This window comes from Podarcis raffonei, chromosome 16, assembly GCF_027172205.1.
Source record: "Podarcis raffonei isolate rPodRaf1 chromosome 16, rPodRaf1.pri, whole genome shotgun sequence".
Lineage (NCBI taxonomy): Eukaryota > Metazoa > Chordata > Lepidosauria > Squamata > Lacertidae > Podarcis > Podarcis raffonei.
Window position 1 is genome coordinate 17,072,550 of NC_070617.1, and position 25,865 is coordinate 17,098,414.

A 25,865-nucleotide genomic window follows, 5' to 3' on the forward strand; every position below is an offset into this window, starting at 1 on the left:
TCTGCTTATTATTATTATTACTGCTATTTTGCCCAGTTTCTGATGGCTGCATGATTTTGTGGGGGAAGGATGGTTCCAGATTTCCTCAAGGGGCTTTGAAACACACTTTAAAAAAGAAAGCAAGTGTGGCAAACAATAATTTGTGTGCAAAAAAAGTATTGAATTAGAATCGATGTTTGAAATGGCGAGCTCTGTAAAGTACTGACAGGAGAGTCCTAAAAGTTACATAACCCTACACAATTCACATTTTCCTTAAGATGCAGAGTTATTGATTTAAGTGCACCTGTTTATGGAGTGTTAGGGAGTTCTAACATTTCAGGCAGTGAGGAAAGGAATGGGGCCCTTGGGCTTCTCCTTGTACCCCATATCTTTCGCACTGCTCCTGAAGCAATGGAGGGCCAAACCACTGGGTCCGTCTAGCATAGTGCTGTCGACACTATCTGGTAGCAGCTCTCCAGGGTGTCAGGCAGGAGGAGGGTGGGCATTCTCAGCCCTACCCAGAGATGCTCAGATGGTTGCAGAATGTGGGAGAAAGCCAGCTGCAAGAACTGCCTGCTGCAAGGGCCCTACCCACCCTGGCAGATGGACAGCCTAAGCTTTGTAAGGAGGCCCAGCCTAACATAGCATCGTAGAGTTGGAGGGGACCCTGAGGGTCATCTAGTCCAACCCCCTGCAATGCAGGATTCTCAACAACCAGAAATCTTTTTTGGGGGGAGGGGATCCTCATAAAAATTGGTCCTGACAAAAATACTCCTCCCCCACATGGACCCCAGCATCCCACAGCATAGATGTCACATAGTCCCTCCCGCCAAAATTCGGGTGGTGGAGGGGTGACACCCTGAGTGTGTGTGGATGGGGGTGGGAATCCTGAACAGGCAGCCTGGCCCAGGCCATTTTGTGGCTCTGATGTGCACGGTGCAATACAGAGTAACATAGGCAAAAGCCCAAATTCCCACCCCTGGGAGCTTTGCTGTCCATGCCTGTACTTGCTTGATTGTTTGACTATGTCAGGTTGCCAAAAGACAACCCCTACATCAACCCTGAAAGAGAGACCGGAATTCTGCAGCAGCCGCATGACTCCTGGCGGCTGAGACCTCGGCTACCCTTTTCCCTGCTCCAGCGGTTTCCTAGCACTGCTGAAAGACCGCAGCAGCAGCAGCAGCAGCTTCTGGCTCCCTTGACATGTGGACTCACTGGCTCCGTTTCCCTGCAGGGCCAGTTCAGTCTTTGAACGAGGAGGGAAAACTCAAGAGCTGGGGGTGGTTGCGCTCAGTGTGGCTGTGATATGGCCCTGCAAGGGGGGTTCAGAGCAAAATTGGCTTAGGTACACAGGGCTGGGACTGCTGGTTTCTCATTTAGGGTGGTGGGAAGAGAGGAGAAGGAGGAAAGATGTAATTTCCCGATAGCATCATCTGGAAAAACAGCCAGAAAGGAGATTGGTTTTGAGATAGCTTTTTAGGTTCAGTAATCACTGGACTGGGGAAAGTGGTGGTGAGGAGGGTGTGTGTGAAAAGTGTCAACAGGCTGCACCCCATGGCTGCAAGCTAGTTCACTGGAAGGAAGGCCTTTCCCACCTCTGACAGCACAGGTGGAGATGGGCTGCAGAAAAGGTAGGAACCAGCCCCACTGATATGTTAATACGTAAGTATGTATGATGAGCCTGTTGGGTTAGGGCAATGACCCATCCAGTCCAGCATCAGTTGCCAACCAGATGCCGATGGGAAATGGGCAAGCAGGACTGGAGACAAGAGCACTCTCCCCTCCTGTGCTTTGAAGCCACTGGTAACCAGAAGCATTGCTGCCTGCATCTGTGGAGGAAGAACAGCCTCATGGCTAGTAGCCATCAATAGCCCTCTCCTCCATGAATCTGAAGGCGTATCCCACCGCTAACAACCCTGGCTAAAGACAAGGCAGGAGAAAAGGCAGCAACTAGCCCCACTTATATGTAAAGACTTCAAGCTTACTGTTCAATGATCCACAGAATTTACTTTGTCACAATGCAATGTGAATTCTATTCTTTAATGTTGTCATGATGTAGTATTCATACTGTGCCACCAGGGTATATTGTGCTGAAATGTTTCAAAAGAAAAAGGAAGAAAGGAGGACGAGGCTGGTCTTTGCTCCCATTTGAAGGGCAACCTGAAGGATGGCAAGGAAGGGCCATGAATGCTTTTGCTTTACACTAGTCTCCATCAACCTAGCGCCCTCTAGATGTTCTGGACTACAACTCCCATCAGGCCCAGGCAGTGCAGTGGTTCTGGAATGCAGCTCCAACAAGTATGGCTGTGCTGGCAGGTGCTGATGGATGTTGTAGTCTAGAACATCTGGTTGGTCAAAGGCTAGTTAAGCTTCATTAGAGCGGGAGGTAAAGGGTAAAGGGGCTAGGCCTCAACAATGTAAGGGGGAGGGAGGGGAAGAGGTTATTCTAAGTCCTTCTTGCTTCCCTACAGGTACAACTGCCCCTGCCCACCCCAGCTGGAGATACAGAGTTGGAGCAGGCTGCACCTTTGGAATTTCTGCCTGAAGGTATGGATGCTAAAGACACAGGAGAAAGTCTTTTTGACTGCTGTTGGCCAAGTGTCCAGCGCAAGCGTTCCTGGCCTGCCTATTCCCACTGCAAAGAACCAGCTCCCGGCTGCACAAAGCTGGCTTCCCCCAGCTCTCCATCAAACACACGGTCTGGGGATCCCCACAGGCGCCTGGGGAAAGAGAGAGCGGGGCTGCCCCAGAAGGCTGCTGCAGGCAGAGCAGCCTGAGAAGTCCTTAATGTGTGTGGCAGAAGATTGATTCTGATCCCACATGACAAGGCACAACCCTCCTTTCTCCGTTCAGCTAGTTACTAGCCTTCCAGGCTCTCTCACAGAGCTGAACATGCAAATTCAGCGAGGTGCTGAGCACCAAGGAAAACAGAGCTGGATGTGTGTGTGGATACCCTACTCCCGGGCCCAAAGGCAGGATCGTGCATCTCTCCCACAGCCATTGGCCCAAATGGAGTGCATGAGCGTATCTGGGGAACGCCATGTCTCTTAGGGATGAAAATGCCAAAGCTTTTAAAATAGAACAAACCAGATTGTGGTGTAGTGGTTAAGAGTGTTGGAAGAGGACCGGGGTGACCAGGGTTCAAATCCCCCCACTCGGCTATGAAGCTCACCTCTCTCAGCCTAACCTACCCCACAGGGTTGTTGTGGGGATTAAATGAGATGGAGAGCCTGTACACCTCCACAGAATCAGCAGCTTGGAAGGAAAAAGGTGGGATGATGATGATGATAGATTAATTTTGGGCAGACCTACGTGCGGAAGTGGCACAAACTGGGCAATTGTGTCCCACCTCAGCCCTCGCTGTCAGGATCCTTCTGCCACATGGTGCTCTGAACTGTAAATTCTCGTACATGTACAAACAGCACCCCCCACTTAGGCTGCTGCCTTGGCTGGGAAGAGGGGCGTGGGGTGTGCAATGGCAAAAGGCTGGATCCTATTGGCCGGCCTGCAATTCCCAGGATCCACCCCCCTCCCCCGCACTTGCATCCCTCTGGCTTGCTCCTCCACAGCTTGGCAATCTATTTTAAGCATCATGTGCGGGTAAAAGGCAAGGCTGCCCTTGAATAATTAATACAAGCAATAGATCTTGTCCTCGTGCCCAATAAAATCCCAATTAGCCTCACCCCGCCTCTAAAACACACCAAGCTCTCTGCCTACCAGGCAGGCAGGCAGGCAGGCAGGCAATACAATCATAACGGGAGGCGATTAGGACCAGTTTCCCTCCTGCTCCCTTTGCCCTGAGGAGCAAGGGATGGGCAGAAAGGCCCAGCCCTAATTTGTAAAATACACAGAAGCACGTCATCACATTTATATTCCACTCAAGGTGACACAGTTCTCCCCATTTTATCCTCACAACACCCCTGTGAGGCAGGTTAGGCTGAGAAACAGTGACTGGCCTGAGGTCACCCAGTGAGCTTCATGGCTGAGTGGAGATTCGAACCCTGGTCTCCCACATCCTAGTCCAACTCTCAAACAACTACACCACCTGGCCAACCATGCGCTTGTGGGAAACCTGAAAGCAGGACACAAGCACCAGAGCTCTCTCTCCTCCTGCAATTTTTAGCAACTGGTATTCTGAAGCATTTCTCCCTCCAGCTGTGGAGATGGTTGGCAAGGCTATTAAGGTCAGGCAAAGGTGCTGGAGCCATGAAGGAAGAGAGCGAATGGTACAAAGACAGCATTGCAAAACTTTGGGGTCTACCACAGTGACATTTGTCAGGGAGCCTGGGGTCGACTGCAGCTTTCTGTTGATCAAGACTGTCAGTCTGGGGGCCAAGGCCCCGTTTGCATATGCAAATTTATATGCATATATTAAGAGCCTCCCAAGCCAAGCCAAAATGAAATAAAATCATTTTTTTTAAAAAAATCAGGGCAGGGTTATGTGGCTCCCATTGCAACAGACCAGGGGTTCAACCCCTCTCCAGCACACTCAACAACTCCACTGTTGAGTGAGGTTTGGCACCACATGGGTGTGCAAAGTAGCCCCAACCAGGCAGGTTGTCAGGGCTGGTTCAGCTGCAGGTCAGCACGGAGACTCAGAGATGAGCAGTGAAGTTCATTCTTTATCCAAGGAAGCAGAATACACACAGAGAAGCCAACGGCGAGACTGGCCCCAGTAAAGCAGCTGCCAGAATTGACGAACTGGGCTTCTCAACTCCCCCTACATCTCTTCCTCATCCGGCTGTTTTCCCTGCAGCCCTAAATTCCGTTGGGGAAGGGTCCCCTGTGATCTCTGAGCTTGTTGCTCTGCTACATGCAAAACTCTCTGAGCCCTTGGAGACAAGGAAGGAGGGGAGCTGAATACAGCAGGATCGGCAGGCTCCTGTGAATCTGTTGCAGTCTCAGCCCCCACCCTATCCTCAGCTGCCTGTCCTCCTGCAGCGCTTTCTGCCTCTCTCACTCAAGCCTGTTGCTTGAACCATTCTGCCTCCCCTCCATCCTCTGACCTGTATTCTGTGTCCTACCACCACTCCCCTGGCTCTGAGCCTTCCTCTTCTGAGGCTTCCCTAGGGGGTTCTCTGGCCGGAGCCTCCCACCACTTCTCATCATCCAGCCTAGACCGGGGTAGCCAACACGGTACCCTTTAGATATTGCTGGACCCCCATTCATCATGATCATCACTATTCCTGGCTAGGGCTAGTGGAAGCTGGGAGCCCAATAGTGACGTGGTGGCTAGCATGTTGGATGAAGATCTGGGAGACCTGACCAAGTTTTCACTCGGCCACAAAGCTCACTTGGTGCTTCAGGCCAGTCACGGCCTCTCAGCCTAACCTACATGGTCGTTGTGGGGCTTAAATGGGGAGCTGGGGAGAACCTTGTATACCACCTTGAATTCCTTGGGGCAGAGGAAGGTGGGATATAACTGCAATAAATAATAATAAACAAACAGCTCCTGGAGGTCACCATGTTGGCAACCCCTGCCTTACAGAGGAGGGAAGAATTCAGTTCCATATCCCCTGTTAGAGGAAGCTGCCTTCCCTCTAGCCCAGTGTTGTCTGCACAGACTGGCAGCAGATCTCTAGGGCTTCAGGCAGGAAACATACATGGGGTTGAACTCCGTGACCTTCTGCACGCAAAGCAGATGCTCGACTGCTGAGCAGAAGCTTGTCCCCAAGGGCTTCTGCTGCCCCTACAGACGAACACTGACCACACATGGAGACCTGCAGTGCCCTTCCCTGCCAGGCAGGGGTCAGGTTGTGGCAACGACAAAACAGCTCTTCTCAGCGCCCCACCCAGCTTCCTTCTCCCACCCCCTGGATGCAGCTGCCTAAAATTGGGCCAAGGGCTTTAAGCAGATGCTTCCCAACGAAAACATGCAGCCCTCCCGCTAACTTTAAGGGGAAGGTATCTCTCGCTGCCCTCCCAGCTGTGCACTTTCTGATGGAGATGTGTCCTGACAGCTCTCAGACATGTGGTCTGGGAGGTGGTGGTATCCTTCCAGTTCTGCCCCATGGTGACCGCAGGACCTTTGCTTCCACTGCAGCCCCACCACCGTGAAGTGGGGAGGAGGAGGAAAGCTGGGGTTGGGGGGGGAGGAGACAGTCCTCTCCTCCCTCCTCCTCTGCAGTTGGATGCAATGCTCTGATGCATCTGGAGCCGAACAAGCCCTTTCCTCTTTCCCTTCCCCCCATCCCCCCCCCCGCTTTGACCCTAACTCTTCCCGACAGTCAACTACTACCACGGATGCCGTCAGCCACGCCGACCCGATGGTTACCGATCGCTGTCGTATCCGCTTTGCCTCAACAGGCTGCGGGGAGGCAGCCCGGCTGGCGGAGAGGAACCCGAGGGCAGGCAGATGTGCTTGGCCAGACTTTGACATGTAGTCACCTCTCCCCGCTCACCCTGGTACAAATTTGGAAAGTGGCAGATTGGGGGTGGGGGAAGAAGCATATCCCGACACGACAGGAAACATACCCGATGACTATGTGATCTGTTGGCTGCTAGGTGCTACTGAGGCAGTGCTTTGGAAGGCGATTAATAAATTAACTGTAATCCTAATAATGATGGCTACTAGCCCTGGGTGGCTCTGCTCTGCTTCCATGGCCAGAGGCAGCAATGCTTCTGAATGCCGGTTGCTGGAAGCCAAAGGAGGAGAGAGATGCTCTTGTGCTCAGATCCTGCTTGCAGGTTTCCCACATGCATCTACTTGGCCCCTGTGAGAGATGGGCCTTTGGCTTGATCCAGCAGGTTCTTCCTGTGTTCCTATGGAATCTTCAGATCCAGAGGCAAAATCTATGCAGGTTCCTAGGTTCTTAGGGGTATCTGGCCACTGTGAGAACAGGATGTTGGATTGATGTTCTTATGTAGCATTAGACAGGATATCAGCACAAAATGCCTGTTGTCCGAAGAGAGGAAGAAAATGTAAAGGGGTAGTTGGTGGGTTAAGGACCTCCACACTTTCAAAGGAACTTCTATGAGTGTTTGAGCATCAAATGGAAATAAGTGGGATGGGACACAGCAGATTAATAGGGGTTAAACTATTAAGGGGGTTGGACTAGATGACCCATGGGGTTCCTTCCAACTCTATGATTCTATGAACTTGGCCTTGGATTGGTTGTCTGTTGTTATTTTTTAAAGAAAACACCTTTTGTAAACTGCCTTGAAATCATTGCAAAAATAATGTTTCGATTAAAAATAAATAAATTCATGGGAAGTTGCGGGGGGATATGGGCACAATGCATGTACCAGAGAGATCGGCAGCCTGCTGTGCTCTGGGTCATTATTATGGGTCCATCAGCTTCCAGCTAAGACAGCTCCTGAGACCCCTGAGGAGCTCATGGTAATCTCTGTGGCTTTGGCGCTCAACGAGAAAGGCCTTTTATCTGCAGAAAGAGATATATATATTTTAAAGGCACTGTTCCTCGGGTCTGCTCCCCTCCCCACACCTTCAAAGGGGGTTGTGTTTGTTGGAGACCTGAACTTTCATCAGATCGCAAGGGAAGGGAAGATTTGCCTCCATCGACAGCTGTGAGATAAAAGACACCCTTTCTGGGATGGGGCAGGAAGGAAGCACACACAGCCCCCACCCCCCACGGCAAGATGAATGAAGTTCACACAAGAGGATGGTGTCCATTTTGCCTGTTGCAAAACTGACCTCCCTCTGGGATTTCCGCGCACCCCACCCTTGCACTAAATCAGTGGTTCCCAGACTTTCTGGGATTACTGCTCCCTTGGTTGCATAAACTCATCCTCAGTGCCCCCCTCCCGCTGGCCCTGTAAAAAGAATTGTTCAGAATAGCGGTCTGCACAACCCACTAAGCAAGATGACAACACAATGAAATTCAAAACAGTAATAATTAATTGCACACCTTTTCAAAATCTGGTTAAAACTGTTTTGTTGAATTAATTCAGTTTTTCAAAGCCTGATAGTCGTTTATACTTTCAAAATACTGTCCACTTTGGGAACCATTGCACTAAAGCCTTTTTCATTCCAGTTCAGGTTACATCCCCATTCTTCAGAGGGTCCATCCCAGTGACCTGTTTACTTGGCTAAAAATGCCAACAGCAAATTGGTAGAACCGGAGACAGGTGCAAATGTGGCACTGAGGCTCTCTTGCCCGTGACACTGTTTCAAAGAGCGGCAATTCTATTTCCCCCTTTCCAGGGCTGTGCTATACTTGATTAGGTAATACAGTAAAGCTCTCTGCTTTCATTTTTAGTCTAGTTATTTGTCTACATATTCCCTTGCAAAAGAAGACCCCGGGTTGTGCTCTGGTTGTTAATCCCAGTATCCTTGCATTCCCTTTTGCAAAGGAAGCACTCCATGCTGTGTGTCTCGGGTTTGATCAAGTCTCTCTCTCCTCTCTCTCTCACACACACATACGGAGAGGCTGTTATTCAAAGTTCACTCTATCCAGTTTCATCTCCAAACTGGGTTGTAACAGTGGAAGGGAAAACGCAGGGTTGGAGGAGGTGACAGTGAAGGGGGACACACGAAACCTCCAAGAGGAGATCAAAGCAAGACAGAGCCAGGCATTTCCCAAGATGCAAGATCTCTTATGAAGTCACACTTCATAGCCACAGGGAGCAATTAAACACAGTGGCATTGACAGCAGTGTCTGCCATGGAGCTCGGATTAACTTGGGAAGAAGATATCAAATCTTAGGATTGAAGGTTTGGAGAACGGGCTGTGATGGGAAAAACAGATCGTACAAATGCTGTCATACAAATTCATGGTTCAACTGCAATTGGGATACTGCAGACAGTTCTGGTTGCCTCCCTGCAAAGACGATACTGTAGAGTTGGAAAAGGTTCAGAAAAGGGAAACCAAAACAGTCAAGGGGTTGGAGCGACTACTCCTATGAGGAAAGGCAGCATTTGGGACTTTTAAGTACGGAGAAAAGTTGAGTAAGAGGAGACATGGTAGAAGTTTATAAAACTATCCATTGCATGGAAAAAGTGGATAGAGAAAATTTATTCTCCCTCTCTCACGACACAACGAAGCTGAATGTTGGAAGATATTCAGGACAGATCAAAGAAAGCACTTATTCCTGCAGCGCAGAGTTAACCTACGGAACTCATTCCCACAAGAGGCAGCAGTGGCCGCCAACCTAGGTAACTTTAAAAAGATGATTAGACAAATTCATGGAGAAAACTATCAGTGGCTGTGCTTTGCCTCCACAGTTGGAGGAGGCAGTAATGCTTCTGAATACCAGTTGCTGGAAACCATAGGAGGGGAGAGGGCTCTTGGGCTCTGGTCCTGGTTGAAGATCTCCCCTAATGGGATCTGGTTGGCCGCTGTAAGAACAGGAGGCTGGACTAGGTGGCCATTAGCCTAACCCAGCAGGCACTTCTTATTTTCTTAAGAAACAAAAGGCTTTGAGTACTCTCTCTCTCTCTCTCTCTCTCTCTCTCTCTCTCTCTCTGTGTGTGTGTGTGTGTAGGAATTGCCCTGGGATTCAGTCATGGAGGAGGCCACATCAACATAGATACATAGGCACTGCTGCATTGTTGTCAACCTCTTCCCTCCATGCATCAAAAAAACATACCAAGCTGAGCTCCATAAATGTAATGGGGAAATACACAAGACAAACTCTACTGTGGGGTGATAAAGTGCTTTTGGCATGAGCTAATTAACTGAAAGACAGCTACTCCCGCATGTACCCCTCACCCACAGAAATAGACATTGCCCCCGCTTTGTTGGGAGGAGTCAATTGACCAAAACAGAGAGATTGTCTGAAGTGGAGAAGTAAGTGAAGGAGATTGCTCTAAACCAACTCTTGCATCATTTGGCATGCTGCTTCTGACTGTCTCTGATCTTCTTCCTTGGGCTCTTCTTGGCCCCAGCAGAAGCCTCAGCCCATGAGATGCAATATAAATAAAGGATGTTCAGAGCATCGCTGGAGGAAATCTGGAGCTTGTGAGACCAGCTAGGAAGGGGGAAAGCTGTCAATTTCAATTTCTCTCAGTCTGCCATTTTTCCAGTTTGAAGTTCACCACATCAGTTTGCATTTCAAAAAAGCAACACCACTAAAAACACACAAACTGCCGACCAGAGGCCTCCTGAAAATTCATCAGCATTATAGTGTGAATTTCTCCAAATGTCCACATTTTTGGATGTAATTTTGCCCAATATACACATTCTTGGAAAGAAAATGTCCCTAATGTAACGCATTATTGTACATTATTTTCACCAATATATGCACTTTTATGCACACTTTGCCCTGGTATGTGCATTTTTATGCAAAATGCTTGGCTGGAGAAGCACACTGCAAAATCCAGAGAAGCCCACCAATCAGAAAATGCTGGGCACAGATAATCTAATGCAAGAGTGGGCGAACTTCACACTCGACAGATCTAATTTTGTATTTTACGAGAACCTCAAGATCTGCCAATCAGATGTTGTCTGATTTTTGCCAGGTGCAAAAAAACCATGCAGTTAGAATTAAAAGACAGCACATTTGGAGCATTAAGGATTTGCTGCGAGAACTACTACTGAACAGAGCTCAGCCCACAGTTCTTTCACACAAAAGCCCACTCTTGTTAAATCCCATTTCGACAGCCTATTTTAGGTGCAGGAAGCAATTTTGTGGTTGTTCTTTCTGAGAGTCCAAATCTCTGCCAGTCGATTGCAAACCACATGGAAATCTACCAGGAGATTTCAGCCGACCTGTCTATGGTCTGAACATATCATATAGATCTTGGGCTATATACAGTATTCCCATTTTGAGCCTGCTGGGGCCTTACCAGGATGTTCAGATATGGAAGCCACAACAAGAATGAGAAGGGATCCAATATTATTGTTAGGAGCAGCTATATTGCAAGGAGTGGGTAGACGTAAAGCCAAGCACCTTTCTCCAGTTTGGGGTAGGTTTGATAAAACACGGGGACTTCTATGAATGGACAAGACTGCAACCCAAATTAAAGGCTTATATAACTTATACTTTGTGGATGAATTTCTAGAAAAGTGTTTTCATTTATTATGTATATAGACTTAGCAAAAACAAGACCAATGGCTATCACTGGCTACTAGCCCCAATGGCTATGCTGGGTCTAAATACCAGTTGCTGGAAAATACAGGGGTGGAGGAAGGGCTCTTGTGTTTGGCTCCTGCTTGTGGGTTTCCCATTGGAGCACCTGGTTGGTTGGCCCCTGTGAGAACAGGATGCTGGACTAGGTGAGCCACTGGCCTGATCCAGCAGGCTCTTCTGACATTCTTAATATACGAGTTCAGCATTTGCTCTGTAATTTGGAGGAGGGGGTTTGGTGGGGGGAGGAGAAGAGAAAAACAGAGACAATGAAATAAATAATGCTGTGGTTGTATTCCCCCCCCCCCCGATATTGGATTTCCTGACATTGCTTATGATTTGGAATATACAAGAAATGCCCCAGACAGATGGACAACCTAAGGTTTGCAAGAAGCTCCAGCCTTTTAGCCTTTTGTTCAGGGGGTGGGGGGTGGAGGATCCTTGTAAAAAGGGGTCCTTACAAAAAGACTCTTGTCCCAGCATCCCACAGCAGAGGTAGATCCACGTACCTAGTAACTTAGGCAAGAATCAAAATTCCTGCCAACTGAAAGGGAGGCAGCCCCGGGAAATCTTTTACTGCTCAATTCTGCTAGATACAGAAGCTGGTCAAAAGTTTAAAGAGAGAACCAACCTCAGGTGGAGAGAGTGTACTCTCCCCCCTCACCTCACACAATTATCACACAAGGGCATTAACTTCCTGCTGAAGATGGATGTCAGCCAAGGCAGCTGCTCTACTCTTCATTTGGGATTTCAAAAGTGGGGGAAATTTGGCCAGATGAAACATTAATATGCATCTCCCAGTCTGTTTGTCTGGCCTAATTAATGACTGAATAAGGAGCTTTTAAATCACATTTTTTGGCAGGGAGGTGCAACTGATCTGGACTGCAACTAGAAGGGTGGACAATGTGCTCTGGTGATGGACCAGAAAAGTGGCAGGGGAGAGTCCAAGTCGCTGTTCAGCCACAGATCCAGAGCACAGCAACCCACACCATCCCCTTCCTGAAATGATTTGAGACTCCCCTCCATCTTACTTACAGGAAATCCTTGTTTTTTTATTTATTGCATTTATATCTCTATGTTTCTCTCTCTCCAAGGAGCTCAAGGAGCTACATGGTTCTCCCTGCTCCTCAATTAATCTCCACAACAAGCATCTTCTTAGGAAGGCTAGGCTGAGAGGGATGGTGACTGGCTCAAGGTCACCCTGTGAGCTTCAGGATGGCCAAGTGGGGATTCCAACCCTGGATTCTCCCTGGTCCTAGTCCGACACTCCAACCTCTACACTACACTGACTCTCCTCCCATGCTGAATATCTGTTAAAGGCCTAGGAAGAAGAACAGATAAAAGTGGTGACAAACCTAACGATTTGTATTGTTTTGTGTGCTGTGATTGACTGAATTCTAGGCACCCCTGAATTACACAAACTGATCGACTGTTTAAGAATCGGTGCCTTAGCTTGTTTTTTGGGGGGGAGGGGGGGAATGGGGAGGGCTGCTTAGGGTTGGCATTCAAGGGCCATAGGTTGTCTGTCTTTTTATTCATAAAACCATTTACATAAACCATTAGGGAGGTGTGCAGAAATATAAAAACATTAGGAAACATTAAAAGCAGCAGGAGCAGAGTAAGTTGCATTACACTGGGTCAGAGCCTTGCTCCGTCTAGCTCAGCCTTGTCTCTGCTGACAGGCAACAGCTGTCCAAGGTTTCAGGAGTGGACTCCCCCTGCCTGGAAACACCAAGGATCGAACCTGGGACCTTCGGCATGTAAAGCAGTGCTCTATCACTGAGATTCAGGACTTACTTAAATAGGAATACCTTGGCTCCTGAATGCCTTGTGAGTCGAACGTTTTGGCTCCCGAACACCACAAACCCAGAAGTGAGTGTTCTGGTTTGTGAACGTTCTTTGGAAGCCGAACACCCAACGCGGCTTCTGCGGCTTCTGATTGAGCACAGGAAGCTCCTGCAGCCAATCAGAAGCCCCGCCTTGGTTGTCAAACATTTTTGGAAGTCGAACAGACTTCTGGAATGAATTCCGTTCGACAACCAAGGTACGATTGTATAGGAAACTGCTGACTAGCTGTGGCTTTCATCCCTGCCTGGAGAAGTTGGAGATCAAACCTGGGACCTTCCACATTTATTTCCCTGAAAACAAAGGAGGTTTCTAGTCCTCATGGTTCTGGATAGAGGCCTGAAATTGGGAGCTGCCTCACATCGAGTCAGACCTTTGGTGCATCCAGCATGGTAATGTCTACACTGGCTGGCAGCAGCTCTTCAGGGTTTCAGACAGGTGTGGTCCCTCTAAGCCTTACCTGAGATGCCACAGGGGAACTTCTGCCTGCCCAGCAGATGATCTACCTCTGAGCTGAAGCCCTTTGACAAAACCAGCACAAAAGCACCACTGAAATGACTGGCTGCGGGTGGAAGATGCTTTGTTAGCGCTAAGCAGCCTTTAAGCGCCTTCTTCCTCTCCCTCCCACCCCGCCATCATCCATCAATTCCTCCCGCCCCTTCTCAAGGCAAGCACTGCGCAGAGACAAGGGGCAAAGATGATTGGAAATTAAGCTCAGAGAGTGAGGACAAGAATGGCTTGGAATTATTGTATTACACAAAGAGGAGGCTGTGTGGAGTGGCTCCTTCAGAGGCAGGACAGGTAATTACGGAGGACAGCCTATAGAGAAAGGGAGAGAAAGACTGCAGCTAATAAAATATATGAACTATTACAGTGGCGCCATTTCTTTTGGGGGCGGAGGGGAAGGCGACAGCGCTCTTTCCCTCACCTAGATCAACCTTTGCCATTCCCAGATTATATTTATTTCTTACAAAAAGATGTTTTAATCAGCCCCAGGTTTAAAGGTCTTATTATAACGCATCTGGAGACAAACCCTTATGAGGAATGGCTTAGGGAGTTGGGGATGTTTAGCCTGGAGAAGAGGAGACTGAGAGGTGATATGATAGCTGTCCTCGAACACCTGAAGGGCGTCACATGGAGCAAGCTCGTTTCCTGCTGCTCTGGAGAGTAGGACCCAAATGGATTCAAGTGATGGGAAATAATGTTCTGACTAAATGTTAGGAGGAACGTCTGGCAGTGAGAGCAGTTGGAAAGTGGCGGACTCTCCTCCACTGGAGGTTTTTAAGCAGAGGTTGGATGGCCATCTATCAGAAATTCTTTAGGCATGATTCCTGCATTTCAGGGAGTTGGATGAGATTATCCAACTGCACAGTTTTATGATTCTATTATACCGTGTGCATTAGGCTTCTCTATGGACTTTTCTCTGCACACAATAGAATTCTTCTGCATAATTTGTTTCAGAACAACGGATCAAGGCTATTGATTGCCAATATTCTTTATCAAAAGGCTGTAGAACTTGCTCTCTGATATATTTTGGTTTAACTTTTTAGTTTCCTAGATATTCTAGATAATATCCTCAAGTTCTGCTATCTCTTTTCTAGGGCCAGATTTAAGAGTCTCCCTTCCACAATACTGGAAGGTGCCACATATGAGGATCATCTGTGTCCCTGCAGAGATGAAGGAGTCAAAACTTTGGACGTCCTTTTTTAATGCAATCTTTGTAGAGAGGAACATAATACGCTACTTTGACCTCTTGTGAGGAAGCACCCTGGAAGGACACTGGAATGCTATCTGGGATATTTCTTGGCTGATACAAATACATTAATAATGGTGGCCAACTTTTAAAAAATCTTTTTGTAAACAGCTTAGAGGTTGGGTTTTTTTTACAATCAAGTGGTGTATAAATTTTATGAAGCGAATGAACGAACGCCCGCTGAAAACTTTTCTATTCTGTTAGGCTTATGCAAACAATCAAGAATGCATCTTTCCACAATGGTTGGCTGGTTTCTGATTTTAACTTTTTTTATGGTTTTTACTGTATGTTTTTATGTACACTTGATGTAAACTGCTCTGATCTTTGTATGTGAATAGAGGCCTATAAATATTTTCATAAATAAATATCCAGCGATGTCAGATTTTCCCATATGTCACCAGAACAGTGACAGGAACATCACTTATGTGCAAAATAGTTAGCACTGTGCAGGGCAGGTGGGCAGAGGAAGCACCGGGCCCCAAAACAGGAGGGAAAAGTGAGGCTTAGAATATAGTCATAAGTACGCAAGCCCTTTATTACGGGATCAGAGCTTCAGTTTGTCTTCTCAGTCGCCAGCCAGGTGCCTCTGGAAGGCTTACTAGCCAGGTGTGGAAAAAAAGCCGATGCCTGTCTCTCTCCAGGGCCCCAGTGTTCAGAGGTTCAGAGTGCTTCTGAACATGGAGGTTCTATTTATCGACAGAGCTTCCTCTCTGCAGAATCACCCAACCGTTTTCTTTTAAGGCCACCTGAGTTAGCAGCAGCTTTCCCTGCTCACCGTCCTTCGTCTTCTTCAGTAAAACACCAGAGGTGAGTTACTGGAGGTGTTTGTTGTTGCCCAGGGCAACAGAGATGCCTGAGTGGCTTGGCCAAAGCAAGTCAAATGATCTGATCGAGCAAACTCGCATGAAGCCCCCACATCCTCTGCAACACGCTCACAACTTATATGGCAGAGTTGGGAATGTTCCCTGTGGAGAAACATTTGAGAATGTCGGAAAGTTGCCATGTGTTGCTCTCTTGCTCCCACCCCTACTCCTGTGCTTTTATGAGCAGCCGGACACTCAGAAAATGTGGCACAGAGATAAAAAGTAGGAGAAAGTTTCAACTGCAAAGGCCAGGGGCAAAAGGTGGCAACCCGTTGTTTATTCCCTGATCTCTGTCAGGTGCATCCTGTGGTTGCGCCATTTGCATGCCCCCCTTTATGCTAACGAGGCACCATCGATCATCATTGAGGCGCAGTTGGCTAGGACCGTCTGGCCAATTAGCACTAAATTATGGCTTCCTGCTGTGCCAATATGTTTTCATATCTGGGCAATCCCATTCTATGTTCCCAATCATCCGTCATCATTGTCCCATTGTGACAGCGGTGTGCTGCTCTCCCGTCTTCTGGGGAGACGACAGTCTCTCCTCCCACGCACCTCAAGACGGGCAGGAGAAACGCACAGGAGAAACACTGAATTAAGGCAGATCTCTCTTGAGCGTCACTGTCTGCTCCCCCCCAGCCCCAAGCACACCCAAATGTCTCCTGAACTCCATCTTACTTCCAAGTCCTGGGCTCATTCACTTAGGAAAGTTTGAAACAGAAATACAGTTATACCTCAGGTTACAGACGCTTCAGGCTGCGTTTTTTTGGGTCACGGACCGGGTTACTTCCAGGTTTCGGCGGTCGCGCATTCGCCGAATCGCTAAACCGCACTTTGCACATAAGCGCCGAATCGCAACCTGCACGTGCGCACATGCGCCGCTGTGGGTTGTGAAAGCTGCGGGTTATGAACATGCATCCTGCACGGATCACATTTGCAACCCGAGCATCCACTGTATATAAGAGACTAATTTAGCTTAGTTTGAAAAGGCCTTACAATACAGATCTAGAATCAGAGGACTCCAAGAGCGGCAAAGGTATTTTTGCCATCTTTATGGTAGCATTCCCCAAACTTGGGGAATTTGCTTTGGACCACAACTCCCATCAGCCACAGCCAGCATGGCTATGCTGGGTGGTGCCAATGGGAGTTGGAGTCCCAAACATCTGAAGGGCACCAGGTTGGGAAAGGTCCCTGTGATGGGATGGTGAGCTGCTTGTGCGTAAAGTCCTAGTCCCTCAGAGTTTGGCTAAGTCCACAAACCTCTGTCTGTGACGGAGCTCCTTAAGCATGGCTCCATCAGTCGCTCGTTGAATCGGACAGTGGGCGTTTACGGAACTTCTTCCAGCATAAAAGTTCCTTAACGGAAACGCGTCTTCTGGACTCTCGGCGTGACAGTTTCCGGCGAGGAGTGGGTGTCCCTATGGGAGGTCCTGAAACCTCCCCACTATTTTCGCTGGAAGTGTCTCTGAGCCCTCCCTCCGACTCACTTTCCCTTGGAACTCCTCCTCCTCTCCCCCTGCTGGTTCCCTCCTCAGCTGAATAGTCTCTCTCAGCCTCTGTGAGCCCTTTCACCTCCTGCTTCTCCGATGGCAGTTCCCTGACATCCACCTCCCCTCCAGGGCCCCCTTCACCCCCTCCCCTCCCCTCCTCTGCGGGAGGCGAGGGAGCAAAACCCCTGAAGGAACCTCCCTCATCTTCCGAAGTTTCGAACACTTCCCTCCACCGGTTGCTGTTTCCGGTTTCTAAGTACTCCTCCTCATCGGAGTCTGTTCCTTCTTCCAACTCCGATTCCCTGAATCCTTCCAGTTCCTCCTCATCGTCGGTGGTGCCAAAGTACTCCCTCCGGAACCTCGCTACTGGCTGAGGTTTCCTGGGGAACCTTTGGTGGAACGTTTCGATCAAGATCTCGTCACTGACCTCCTCTGCCGTCACCCAGGTGTTTTCCGACTCCGGTTCCCCTTCCCACGCGACCAAATACTCCACCTGATTACCCTTCCACCTGGAGTCGATGATCTCCGCCACATGGTTGCTGCTTTCCCTTTCTTCTAAGACTGGCCCCCGTGTGGAGACCCCTTCACCTTCCCCCCTATATGGTGACAGTAATGACCTGTGGAATACTGGGTGCAGTTTCATGTGGTTCGGTAACCGGAGTCTGAAAGCCACTGGGTTGACCTGTTGAATGACCTCAAATGGTCCCAATCTTTTGGGTCTCAATTTCTTGCAACCCCCCTTGAACGGCAACCCTTGGGTTGACAGCCAGACCTGACTCCCCACCCTGATGGTTTCACCTTCCCTTCTGCTCTTGTCTGCCTGCCTCTTATATTCTTCTTTGGCCCTTTCTAAGTTGAGTTGGAGTTGACAATGGATCGCTTCCATTTCTTCTACAAAATGTTCGGCGGCCGGGACACTCCATCTCTCCCCTCCTCCCCCTGGAAACGCCCTGGGGTGGCACCCATAATTAGCCAAAAAGGGGCTCATCCCGGTGGACACATTCTCCGCATTATTGTAGGCAAATTCCGCTAGCGCCAACTTTTCGACCCAATCGTTCTCTCTGTCATTGACATAACACCTCAGGTATTGTTGGAGGGTACCGTTTGCTCTCTCCGCCTGCCCATTGGTCTCAGGGTGCCTGGCAGTCGAAAAATTGACCTCTACGTGCAGTAAGCTCATAAGTTTCCTCCAGAACCTGGACGTGAACTGTTTCCCTCTGTCGGAGACCACCCTCAAGGGGGCGCCATGCAGCCTAAAAATATGTTCTACAAACAATTTCGCTGTCTCTTCCACCGTGACTGCATGTGAGCAAGCTACAAAGTGACCCATCTTAGTTAACAGGTCTACTACGACCAGTATGGCGGCTTTCCCCTGGGATTTAGGCAGATCAGTCATAAAATCTATCGATACCGCCTCCCACGGTCGTTCTGGTGTGGGTAACGGTTCTAATAACCCCGCCGGCGCCCGCCTTTCTCCTTTGGCTCTCTGGCATTGGTCACACCCTCTTACATACTCCCGTACATCCTCCCTCACCTTGGGCCACCAAAATTCCCTGGTCACCAACCACATGGTCTTGTGTTGCCCAAAATGCCCCGCTGTGGGGTTGTCGTGCAGCTGTTTGAGTACTCTCCCCCTCAATTCCCCTTCGGGTATATATAGTGCCCCTTTGTAATACAATGCCCCGTTTCTTTCTTCAAAACCTCCGGGGTCTTCTTCCTCTCTCCTTAAACCTCTGAGCTTATTCTGGGCGTATTCATCATTTACCGTTCCCTCTACCAGTTCCCTTTGCCCCACCCAGGCCGCCCCACACACCCAGCGGTCCTCTGGGATGATATGTCTCTCTTCAGGCGCTCCCGCCCCCTCCAAATATTCAGGTTTGCGTGAGAGAGCGTCCGCTCTGATGTTTTCTGGACCTGGCACATAGCAAATTTCAAAATGGAATTTGGAGAACTCCTGGGCCCACCTCACTTGTCGTTGGTTGAGCACTCGTGCCGTTCTCCAATACTCCAAATTCTTGTGGTCCGTACACACTTGCACCTTATGCTGTGCGCCAATTAGTAAATGTCTCCATCTCCGGAACGCTTCGTGAATGGCGAGTAGTTCTCGGTCATATACGGTGTAGTTCCTCTCGGATTTGTTCAGCTTACGCGAAAAGAAGGCACACGGTCTCCACTCCGACTTATTCTTCCCCGGCTGAAGCAGCACCACCCCCACCGCCCGGTCTGAGGCATCAGTTTCCACTCTCATGGGTTTTTGTAAATCCACATGCAGGAGCTGTTCTTCCGAAGCGAATGCCCTTTTCAATTCCTCAAATGCTTGCTCCGCCTCCGCCGTCCAAACGAATTTCTTCTTGCTGCTGAGACAGTCCGTGATGGGAGCCGTTAAGTGGGCAAAGTTCTTGATGAACTTACGGTAAAAGTTCCCAAACCCTAAGAACCTTTGCACATCCTTTTTCGTTTTCGGTGTCTTCCATTCCAGCACCGCCTGGACCTTGCCTGGATCCATGGCTAATCCCTTGTCTGATAAGCGGTACCCCAGGAATTCCACCTCCTTGGTGTGAAACTGACACTTCTCCACCTTCACCCACAGCTGGTTTGCTTGCAGTTGGCTCAGCACTTCCCTGACATCCTTTACATGCTGCTCCTCATTCTCTGAATATATCAACACGTCATCGAGGAAGGCCATGCAATTCTTGTAGAGCAGAGGTCCCAGGACGTGGTTCATGAACGATTGAAAACATGCTGAGCCTGATTGTAATCCGAAGGGCATAACTAAATATTCAAAAGCCCCCAAAGGGGTGAACATGGTGGTTTTCCATTCATCCCCTTTCCTTATTCGTATCAGGTTGTATGCCCCTCTCAGGTCCAGTTTCGTGAATATCTTTCCCTTCCTCACCCTGGTCAAAATGTCATCAATTCTGGGCATGGGGAAAGCCACTGGTTCTGACACTGCATTTAGGGCCCGGTAGTCCACTACAAGTCTGGGTTTATCCGTGGTTTTTTTTGTCCACAAAAAACACTGGGCTCCCCCCCACCGCTCTGGACTCTCTGATGAAGCCCCTCTTCAGGTTTTTATCAATAAACTCCCTTAACTCCTGCATTTCCCTGTCTGACATGGCGTACAGCTTGCCCATGGGGAGCTGGGCTCCAGGGACCAGGTTGATTTGGCAGTCAAAGGCTCTATGCGGTGGTAGTTTATCTGCTTCCCTTTCGCTGAAGACCTTGCTCAGGTCAGCGTATTGTTTGGGCACCTTCCCTTTGTCCGTCACTTCCGTCCCTGCTAGAAAGGCTTTTGCCCCTTCCGGCACCTTTCCCTCTCTGCAGTGTTCCAGGCAATGTGCTGACCCAAAGGAGACCACTCTCTGATGCCAGCCCACTAGCGGATCATGCAACGCTAGCCAGCTCATTCCCAAAATAACGGGAGCCCCTCCCAGGGTGGCCACATTGAACGCTATCCTTTCGGTGTGCCTGGCCACCCTCATAACCATTGGGACGGTCTGTAGGCTAACTTCTCCTCCCAACAGCTCCCTCCCATCGATCGTGGTCACCTGCAGGGGGTTACTTAAAGGGAGTATCTGTATCTGGTGTTCAGCTGCAAACTCCTTACTCATAAAATTACAGGAGCTGCCTGAGTCCAATAGCGCCTTTGTCTTTAGTGGGTGTCCGTTTGCCAGCTCTAGCAACACCTCTATCACTAGGGCTGGTCTTGGAGGTTCCGGCGTGGGCACTTTTACTGCTCCTTGGCCTGCCTGCTGTGCCCTGACGGTGGCAGCCAGGCGTTGGCTTTTACTGGCTCCTGGACTCCCTCCTCCTTCCCCCCAACAGCTCCCGCCATCCCTTGCCATTCCTTTCTTTGCGGGCAGACTCTGGCAAAGTGACCTGGCTGCTGGCAGAGATAACATTTCTTGGTGCTCTTCCCCTCCTTCTTCCGCCCTTCACTGGGATTTGAAACTGCGCGCGCGCACGCTGTTCCAATTTCCATCGGCTCTCCTGGCGGGAAATTTGGCTCCGGAATCTCTGGAATGCGGAAATCCCTCCAACGCTCTCCTTTCCCTTCCCGCTTCTCCAAGGCTCTCGCCTCCTGACGCGCTCCAATGGTCAGCGCTGATTTGGTCAGCTGGTCCATAGACTCCGCCCTGGGCGCCCGGGAAAGTTCGTCTTTCACCGCCGAAGAAAGCCCCTCTTCAAAAAGCATTTGAATGGGTTCCGCCGATAGGTCCCACCCCAATTTATGTATCAGCATTGTAAACTCAGTCCAGTACTCACGAACCGATCGGCTCCCCTGTTTACAAGCCATCAACTGTCTGCGCACCAGTCCCTGCTCAATCTCGCTGGAAAACATCAAATCCATGGCGCGAAAAAACTTCCTCGTGTCCTTCAGCATTTCACTATTCCCTGCCATCAGGGGTCTAACCCAGTCTCTCACCCCCCCTTCGAGATGGCCAACCACAAACGCCACTCGCGATGCCTCGTCGGGAAAGTCGTCAAACTGCAGCTCGAGAGCATACTGCATCTCTGTCCTAAAGGCTTGATAGTTCCTGGGGTCCCCCCCAAACTTCTGCACCAATCTTGGCATCTTTCTTGCTAGTGGGGCGCCTTTTGCCTTTTCTGCATCCTGCGCCCTCCTTTCCTCTAGCCTCGCCGTTTGCAGCGCTAGCTGGACTTCCAACACCCTGTACCTTTCTTCCAGGCTTGGACCCTCTCCAGCTCCTCCTGCTCCCCCGGTTCCGGCTGGGTTGCTCATGATGCCTCTCTGCACAAGCTGCTTTCAGGGACTGTCCGATTGCTGTGATGGGATGGTGAGCTGCTTGTGCGTAAAGTCCTAGTCCCTCAGAGTTTGGCTAAGTCCACAAACCTCTGTCTGTGACGGAGCTCCTTAAGCATGGCTCCATCAGTCGCTCGTAGTGTCGGACAGTGGGCGTTTACGGAACTTCTTCCAGCATAAAAGTTCCTTAACGGAAACGCGTCTTCTGGACTCTCGGCGTGACAGTTTCCGGCGAGGAGTGGGTGTCCCTATGGGAGGTCCTGAAACCTCCCCACTATTTTCGCTGGAAGTGTCTCTGAGCCCTCCCTCCGACTCACTTTCCCTTGGAACTCCTCCTCCTCTCCCCCTGCTGGTTCCCTCCTCAGCTGAATAGTCTCTCTCAGCCTCTGTGAGCCCTTTCACCTCCTGCTTCTCCGATGGCAGTTCCCTGACAGTCCCCTTACACTGTTCCAGAAGGTAGGCCAATCTTCTAGTCAGCCTCATATTGCTGCTGGACTGAGGCACTTTCCCCTCCTGTGGTTTCCAGCAACTGACATTCAGAAGCATTACTGGCTTCAGCCATGGATGTGGAACACAGGTATCATGGATAGTAGCTGTCGATAGCCTTCTCCTCCATTAATTTGTCCAACACTCTCTTAAAGTCATCCAAGCCAGTGCTAGAAACTGAGATATGAAAGCTAGGTGCTAAATGGCACAGTAAAGCTAGGTTATGGGTGCAACAATGGAATGTTTAGGAGCGCTTTTTTATAACAATAATACAAAGCTGAAAATGAATGAACTGCAGCTAAAATATTATGTTTATTTTTCACACGATCTAGTCCTTCCCCTGCCCACCCCCCTAATATTCTTGAGAGGGTCTCTTCTCCAGTCTTCAGAGAGTAGCTGAAAGTAGGGAGGCAGAAAAAGGTCCTCTTTTCCTTCCAATCTGAAATCTTAGGCACAGTCCTGCATCCAGGGCTCAGAAACTGGTAACGCTAATGAAATTCCCTGTCGCAAAATGTGCCTAGAACAATGGGAGTTTCAAACACTGATCCATTTTGCCCCTTTCTGAACTTTTTCCAACTTTGCACCATCCTTTTTGAGGTGAGGTGACCAGATCTGTACACAGAATTCAAAATATTTGCCCCCCCCAAGTCTATTCTTCCTCAATTGTAGAAGGAGGGAGGTGGGTGCCTATTAATGGTTTTATTTCTGTACATATCCTTTAAATATTGCACACGTCAGCTTCACAAGTCACCTTGAGCTGCGAAGGATGGAGGCTATAAAACACTAAGGAACACTGACTTATTAATTTACTTTGTTTTCAGCAAATACAAAAAGGAATGCAAGAAAGGAGTTCTGATCTAGCCAAGTACGTCCACAGCACTGCTTCCTATAATAAATAAAACCCCATCCGTTTCATTTGCCGGATTAGTGATGTTCAGTCTAATCATTAGGCTTTGCTTTCTTCGCTTAGACGTTTGCATGAAGCAAATGAGCGTTATGGAGCCTGTGGACTGCGGCGGAAATACTGATTGCCAGTAAACGATGTGGACATAAAAACTCGAAGGACGGATGATGTGCAGACAGCTGAAGCGGCCTTGGGCCACGTCATAAGGACGTGTCAAAGGTCTCACCTTGTCCAGCATCCACAGCGGGGACCACCAGGCTTGGAGGCAACAGCAGCTGTTGCTTTCTGGCATGTGTCCCCCCCGAAAATGGAGGTTCCATTGAGCCATCGTGGCTGTAAGGTAGATTTCCATCCACCCTCCCATTATTAATTTGTCTCATTGGTTTTTTTCAAGCCTTCTAAGCCAGCGCCTGTAATTCTGTGGCAGTGAATCTGTCATTATGTGAGGAAGGACTTCCTTTCATCTGCCCTGAATCACCTGCCAATCAATTTCGCTGGCTGAGCCAGAGTTTTGAGAGAGGTGGAAAAACTCCTCTCTGACCACTTTCTCTCATGCATGCATAATTTAATAAACCTCTGCCATGCCACCCCCTTTCGTTGCCTTTTTCACTAAAGTAAAAAAGCCACAGACAATCAGGCCTCTGATCCATCTAGTCTGAGGCTCCTGAGCTCTGACAGGCAGTGGCCTCAGAAGGCCTCTTCCCAGCCACCTAAGGCACACTTCTCAAACGGGAGATGTGGGGTTTTTTTTTACATAAAGTATTTTGCTTGGTTTCTGTTTGTTATGTTGTTTTTGCTTTTAAATGAGATTTTGCACACTGCACGCGTATATATTTTTTATTGGTTTCCAGTACAGAAATGAAATGAAATAAATACTGGAGATGTCATCGGCCGACTCTGGGACCTCTAGGAGGGGAAGAGGGGTCTGCCTAACAACTCTCAACACACTTTAACAAACTACATTTCTCATGTGTGTGTGGTTTTTTTTTTGGGGGGGGGAACCACGATTGTTTAAAGTGGGACCTTCGTGCTTTAAATGTCTGGTGTCAATGTGGCCCTGCCACCCTTTTAAGTATGATAAGGTATAATTTGGCTATTAACCCTTACTTGTTCAGTACAAGAATACTAGAAATAATACAGTTGTGCCTTGGAAGCCGAACGGAATCTGTTCCAGAGGTCTGTTCGACTTCCAAAGCGTTTGGAAAGCAAGGCGCAACTTCTGATTGGCTGCAGGAGGTTCCTGCAGCCAATTGGAAACTGTGGAAGCCATGCCAGACGTTCGGGTTGCAAAGAACGTTTGCAAACCGGAACACTCACTTCCAGGTTTGCGGCGTTCGGGAGCCAAAACGTTCGACTCCCAAGGCGTTCGTCAACCAAGGGACGACTGTACTAGGAATAATAGCAAGCTCCCTTATGCATCAGACCTTTGGTCCATCTAGCTCAGTATTGTCTAAACTGATTTGCAGCAATGGCTCGCCAGGGTTTCAGCCGAGTGTGCGTGTGACTCTCTCAGATACACCTTGATATGCCACTGAAGACTGAACTTGGCACTGTCTGTGTGCAAAACTGCAGCTTTGTCGCTGGGCTATGGTCCTGCCTCAAATGTCAAGGAACCCCAGAGAAATTCACCCTAGTCCTTTCTCAAACACACACAGCCCCATCAGGTCACTGTAGCATTCTCTGATGTAAAATGCCCCCACCTGTGGGGGTGGGGGGGCAGCCCTCAAGTGAAAAAATATGGATCAATTTTTGAAGGCAGTATAAATCCTGAGACAGGTCACGGAGTGTCTGTGGGATTCACAGAGGGCAGGGGGAAGCCTGGAAGAGGGGGTTGCTTCTCCTCTTCTCCTTAGACTAGACAATCTCTCTGCTTTTAAAGGCTCTCTGCTTTTAAAAAAGAAAGACGGCAAAGGGGTGGGTGGGAGCCCAGACATCCATGCGATAAACGTCCCCCTAATCGCGTCAGAAGCTAAAAAGCTCCAGCAACAGCCTTCAGGCAGTTGCTCTGATTGGGGGAGCCAGATCTGCCAGCCATTGGCAAAGACACCTGATGGGTTTTTTTGTGGGGGAGCGGGGGGCGGGCAGAAGAGTGGAGAGAGCAGAGTCTGCCTTGGCTGGGAAAATAAGACAAAAGCCCAGACAGATTGTGTCTGAGCTAGTTCAAAAGGAGCCTAACCCAAAGGGCTGGAAGAAAGGTCTTGCCCCTAACTTCCTTACATTTGCTGATTTTATTTGTAACAGGTAAGAAGAGCAAAGATAAGAAGCAGGGGGGCCAAAATAATTCTTTCCTCTCTTCCATCCTTCCTATCGCACACCTTTCCCCATCCTCCTTCATGAGCAGCACCAGAAAGGAGCAGGAGGCAGGGGGCAGACCCCCCAAACAAGAAGCTCACTCCCACTTGCCCCCCCCATTGCTGGACTCCTGTCCTTAACACCTATTTTCATTTATATACCACCTTTTCATCCAAGGAGCTCAAGGTGGTGCACATGGTTCTCCCCCTCCTCATTTTAGTCTCACAACAACCCTGTGACATAGGTTAGATTGAGAAGCAGTGAGTAGCCATCAAGGTCACCCAGTGAGCTTCATGGCCGAGTGGGGATTGAACCCTAGTTTCTCCCCGGTCCTAGCCTGACAGTCTAACTGCTACACCAAATCGGCTCTCTTTTCTTTCAGGGACCTTTGCATGTGGGACACAACTGGCCCATCCAGAGATATACTTTGCCCCATTTTACTCCTGCTTTTGAAACTGTTTTCT

The 25,865-nt window shown here is 49.1% G+C and overlaps 1 protein-coding gene across 5 annotated transcripts in view; it reads right to left on the reverse strand.

Moving 5' to 3' along the window:
• The window catches only part of PC (pyruvate carboxylase), a 260,020-nt gene that overhangs the window by 48,415 nt on the left and 185,740 nt on the right, over positions 1 to 25,865 (reverse strand). The window lies entirely within an intron of this gene.